Source organism: Podarcis bocagei (genome assembly GCF_964188305.1).
Source record: "Podarcis bocagei genome assembly, chromosome: 6".
In the NCBI taxonomy this organism is placed as follows: domain Eukaryota; kingdom Metazoa; phylum Chordata; class Lepidosauria; order Squamata; family Lacertidae; genus Podarcis; species Podarcis bocagei.
In genome coordinates this window covers 29397867-29403866 of record NC_138130.1, presented here as the reverse complement: position 1 = coordinate 29403866, position 6000 = coordinate 29397867, and the positions used below count along the sequence as shown (strand labels likewise).

The 6000-nt window shown below is 41.6% G+C and overlaps 1 protein-coding gene across 1 annotated transcript in view; it reads left to right on the top strand.

Moving 5' to 3' along the window:
* Window positions 1-304: 304 nt before the first annotated feature.
* LOC308589380 (parapinopsin-like) overlaps window positions 305-6000 on the top strand; it is a 46811-nt gene continuing 41115 nt past the window's right edge. The window contains exon 1 of the mRNA XM_081198572.1: window positions 305-471. The gene's annotated coding sequence lies outside the window, so the exon portion shown is untranslated. The remainder of the gene's footprint in view (window positions 472-6000) is intronic.

Genomic DNA, 6000 nt, shown 5'->3' with positions numbered 1-6000 from the left:
CTCAAGTACACGCAGCCCGGCAGCGCGCAAAGCAGCCCCTGACCTCAGCAGCTCTCTCCCCATACCTCCGGCCGCGCAGGTAGGACAAACCGCCGCCCCCCGCCCGCACCTGCGCAAAGTCCCGCTCGCATACTTTCTAGAGCTCCCCTGAGCTCCCCAAAGATTCCCGCGCGGAGTCAGAGCGCGGCCCCTGTTGCGCCAGCGAGCTCGCCTCCAACCAGCATCCCTTCGCCAGAAAGAGGCGGACGGGCAGCGCCGAGAAGACCCCGCCTCCCGTCGCTTCCCCGCCCAAAAAATCAGGGCTGAGGGAAGCGCGCGGGCGGACTTGAGGGGGCGGAGGGCGCCGGTAGAGCTGGAAGTTGTGGCTAGCGGGAAGCGAAGGAAGGGAAAACGGCTCGCCAAGCGCCAAAATCCCTTACCTCAGCGAGCCCGAGCGCGGAGGGAAGCCCGGACTCACCGAAGCAGCAGCAGGTGAGCGAGAAGCGGCGCGCGTCCTCTCCGAGCGGCCGCTCCGTCCGGGCGCTGTGGGCGAGAGCCCTGGAGGCGCGCTTCCCGCGGAGCTCCGCCGCGGAGCGGGTGGGACACGACTCACCCCCGGGCGGGACGCGCCGCGCCACAGTTCCTTCTCGACCGTCGGCTTGGTTTCTTTCGAGTGAGGGGTGAGACGTGGGAAGCTTTCGCGTGTCTCCCTTAAAGGGGGTCCCGGGTGGGAAAGGCTGCCGGGGTTTCCTCGCGTGCTGATTGCGATTCCCTTGGCGCGTCGCGCAGACGGGAGGTGCCAATAAAATATGAGGGGGGGGGGCACAGGTAAGACCCGCTCCACATAAATGATTACAAGACGGGGCATACCATATGAGTGGCAATGCGCATCAACGGGGGGCGGGGGGGAGCCTCCATATATATATATATATATATATATATATATATATATATATATACACACACAACATATATATATGTTGCTTTTTAATATATATATATATATATAAAATAGTTGCTGCCCCGGCTACTTTCCCACTTCATGTCTGCATCATAGGAGCCAACGTCTAGGGACTTGAGGGGTCTTACACTCCCCCAATATATATATATGGAGACAAGGATAATAATTCCAATAACTAACACACACACACACACATATATAAGCAGACATGTAGTGGGAAAGCGGCCGGGGCAGCAACTCTTTATATAAATATAATTTTCATTTTATATACATTACAACAATTATTTTGCCAACTTTAAACATTTTCAATTTTCTACTCCCATCCCCCACTTTTTGCAGTTCCTTACATTTTCATCCTTTCCTGCATACTCCAAATTACCTAAACTTATTCTTTTATTCGTCTGTTCTGATATATATGTTTTTAAAGCTGCAGGTTTTTACAGTTATCCTGCCAATGTCTTGAACTGTTTACAGTTTGTAAATACTCAACAAACCCATTCCTTTCTAAAAAGTTTATTGTCTTGATTTCTTATTATTCTGGTAAGTCTCGCCATTTCTTCATACTCCATTAGATTCTGCATCGAGTCTTCTTTTGTTGGGACCTCTTCATCCCTCCACTTTTGGGCAGATAACATTCTTGCAGCTGTAGTTGCATACATAAATAAGTTTCTATACTGTTTCGGTAGTTCTAATCATATAATTCCCAAGAGAAAAACTTCTGGGGTTTTTTTACGAATGTTATCTTAAACATCTTTTTCAATTCATTATATATCATTTCCCAGTAGGCTTTAACGTTATTGCAACACCACCACATGTGAAAAAGGTGCCTTCTTTTTCTTTAAGTTTCCAACACTTATTTGACTTTGATTTATACATTTTTGCCAATCTACTGGGTGTTAAATACCATCTATATTGCATTTTCATATAATTTTCTCTTAAACTATAACATGCTGTAAATTTTATATCCGTATTTTATAATCATTCCCATGCTCCCATTTTCTATATTATGACCAACATCTATTGCCCAGTGTAGCATTGAAGATTTCATTTGTTCATCCTTTGTCTCCCATTCCAATAACATCTTGTACATTTTAGACATCACTTTAACATTACAATTTAACAGGTCTCTAATTGTGATAGTTGTTACCCAAACCCCTGATTCATATCCTTTTAAAATATTTCATTCAAATGATGATATTGTCACCATGTTGTTAACATTCCTGGTAGTTCCTTAAACACTTTTAATTTAAATTCTCCACCCTGCTCTCTTAATAAATTTCTATGTCGACCAACTTTCCGTAATATTTTTCCTTTTCTGTGGCTTCTAAGGTGAAAGCCAAAGTGGTATTTTAGTTTCCAATACATTTTTATATTTGTCCCATATTCTATACAATTTTTTCTTAATTATACGGTTTGTAAAACCTTTATGTACTTTCACCTTTTCATACCACAAATAAGTGTGCCAATCAAAAATATTATTGTGACCTTCTAAATCTAAAATATGCGGATTCTTCAATAGCAACCATTCCTTCAACCAATACAGACAAGATGCTTCATAATATAATCTCATATCCAGCAGGGAGAAACCTCTATCTTTCGTGTTTGTCAGTATTTTATATTTTATTCTCAATTTTTCCCTTGCCAGATATATTCAGAAATATCTTTTTGCCATTTGTTGAAGCAATCTTGGTAATACATTCTTGGTAATACATTCATCTTTATGGTTAACACTCTGCCCAGCAACGAAAGTTTCATTCTACCCCATATTTGCAAATTTCTTTTAATGTCCTCCCAGGTTTTCAAATAGTTATCTTTATATAGATATATTCTTCGCTGTTAACCATACACCTAAATACTTAACCTTCTTGTCAGTCTTTAGACCTGATATATTTTGTAATGTATTTTTACTCTCATCGTTCATGGTGTGTTTTTTTACCAGGAGCTTGGTTTTATCTTTGTTAATGTTAAGACCTGCACTTTCTCCAATTTTTAAAAATCTCTTCTGATACTTTTGGAATTGACGCTGTTGGTTCTTCTACACAGATAGCAGCAACTCAGGATGCGGAGAGGGTGTGTGTGTGTGTGTGTGTGTGTTCACGCAAAAGGCATTCATACTCTGGAGCTGCTGATGAGAGCTAAAGTCCCTTGAAATGCTTCAGAGCATCCTGCTGGTCTTGGGGAGGATTAGGCGACAGAGTCTCTCTGAAGCAAATGCTCAAATCAAAGAAGGAAGGGAGGGGAGGGGGGAGCAACAGGGACACTTCCCTCATAATTACAAATGAACCCGTTAGGTATCCAGTCCACTCATTAGCGTTGCTTAGGGTTGCAAAGTTTATTTCTGCAAGCTCGAGCTTCCGGATTGCTGCTGTTCTCAGGTGGTCTCGAATCCCAGCCAGCAAATACACCATTCTAGTTGATTCTGGGTTGCCTTGTGCAACGAAGTCATTCTTTGTTGCCTTGTTGCGTGACAAACCTGCTGCCCCCCCCCCCGAAAATTCAGACTTGGTGCTGTAAGGAAAGTGAGAGAGAAATGCAGCTGAAAATACAGGATTGCGCTTGGCATTGGCGCCAGGTGATCTGACCTCCCCACAAATGAATCAACATGAATGCTCAAAATGAAGAGGTTCTCTGGACCTGTTGGTACCTGGTGCTACTAGCTTGATTTTAGTTCACAAGAGTGTAGAGTAACTGTGTATTCTAAGAGCAGAAGGTGTGAGTGAGGTCTAAGAGGTGGGGGGGAAAAGACTTTTTTGGGGGAGAGACTTCTTTTTAAAGCTTTTTTTTAATGGATATTGGATTAAAACTGTGGGGTGTGGGGACTTTTTCCTGTTTCTCATCAGTTTAATAACCAGGAACCCACAAAAATAACACAATTTCTAAGCAGAAACAACTTTGGGAACTGGCAATTTTGAACAAAGAAGTGGCATGCGGGCAGGCAGAAGAATTTAGCCTGCAACCCTGAATTCACGTCCCTGGGAATAATCCTGTTGAATTATTTCTGAGTGGGAATGGTTAGGCTGTTTCTCCCACCCCAAAGCTGCTGTTTGCAGAAATGAGTGGCTATCAGGGATTTGTTAAACACAATCACGTAGTTAGGTCTTTAGCTCGCTTGGGAATCTCAAGGAACAGATTTGCTATAAATTCAGACTTGCTCCATTTATATGCACATGTGTGTAAGGAGCTTAAGGCTAAACATTTCTTTTAAGAAAGACAATTAACTTGGTGAAGAGCCCCCGATATAAAGGAAAATGTTACGCCAGAGGTCACCCTAAATCATAAATATTTTTTCTTTCATCATTTTTGTTCATTTGACCTTAATTTGTGTACTTCACTTTGCTATTTGCAATTCTGTGCTGTTCTTAACTTGACAGATGTCACCCCTCTTTGACCTGGAACATTTAGATGTTCAGATTTAACCTGCTTTCCTGTTGTTAAAGTTTGCAGTATACAGGGCATAGCTAGGATTTGGGATCTTACGACACCTAGAAATTCTGTTCAGATCTTGTTAATCATTCCCTTTTTAAATTGGACAGGTGCAACCAAAACAACCATCCTTCCCAGGCACACTTTCAAAATTGTTACTCTCTTGCAGGTTTAGCAAGCCCCTTTACTAAATTTAGCAACCCCTTTTTTCATGCATTCATGGAAATGTCCAGATAACCATTTTGAAATTAAAATACTTAACTTGCACCTTAAAATTTGCATTTTATTTACTGCTAGATAACTCAGTATAAATAAATATGTTTAACTGAAATCGGATAGAATATGATTGATAGGTGAAATTTGCTGAAATGTGTGTGTGGAGATAGCATATCATGATGCAAACTGAAGTTTGACATAGATTTTAAGCTGCTTCTGTGTCTCTCTATTGCTTTTGTGGCATCCACACAATGTCCTTATCCAAGTGGTAGGCTGCACTTTCTCCCGGATAAATTTGGGGTTTCTTGAGCTACAGATAATCCAATAAGGGAGGAAAATCCAACATAAAATGTCATGTTACCACCTGACTATGGATGCAGTGGAACACATTGTATCGCTGGGTCATTTATTTCTTTTTACATGGGTGGTGACCTATCGCTGGGTTCCTTCTATCAACCTGCCTCCCCAACTTCTATTTTGTTTCCATCGATCTATAGGAGGAATATGCAGCCTGCCTTTTCCCACTGGTTATTGCTGAAGGCAAGTTCTGGTGTTTTTCTTTTTAAAACAGCTCTCTTGCGTGAAACAGCTGTGATAAAAAAATAAAATAAAACTTGCCATTGCAGGTATAGGAGGCAGAAATTGAAAAAGGGGGAAGAAAAAAGGAAGTGGCAGCTTTTCATGTGAGTGGCTTCAAATCCTTACCTGGCTAGGAGTGGTGCACATTTTTTTTTAATACTGCCATTTTGTGCAGTGAAATAAAAATAAGATGTGCATACATGCCCACAATGGACCTAAGGTTTCCTGGCTTGGAATGTCACACATGCACATTTTTTATTTTATTTTTTACTGCAAACCAGGTATATAAAAAACCTTGGATTTCAGAAATGCATCTTTTATAAAACAAAACCCACAAATACCTGCATGCATGTCCGCATGAAGTTTTGGGTTTGGGGAACTTATGGTGGATGGGGACCTCCTAATTGAGGAGAGGGGACAACAACAGACATAGAGACCTATTTATGCAATAAGACTCTAGTGTAGACACAGGTCGTAGGTCAGGCTTCCTCCAACTTGGCCCTCCAGATGTTTTGAGACTACAGTTCCCATCATCCCTCACCACTGGTCCTGCTAGCTAGGGATCATGGGAGTTGTAGGCCAAAAAACATCTGGAGGGCCGAGTTGGAGGAAGCTTTTTCTAGTATTGTTCCAGATGCAACTCTACTTAAGATACAGATGTTACATATTTCACTGATGACACACCATTTAATTTTAGTAGTGTGTTCAGTATTCATTACATAGAAGCAGAGCCCCTCCTTTCTTAAATGACCAGAAGACATTATTTTTAAAAGCAATGTTCAGTTTTAGTTTTGCATAATTCTATACTAGTCCATTTTGATTGTGGAAACCTTGCATTGTTT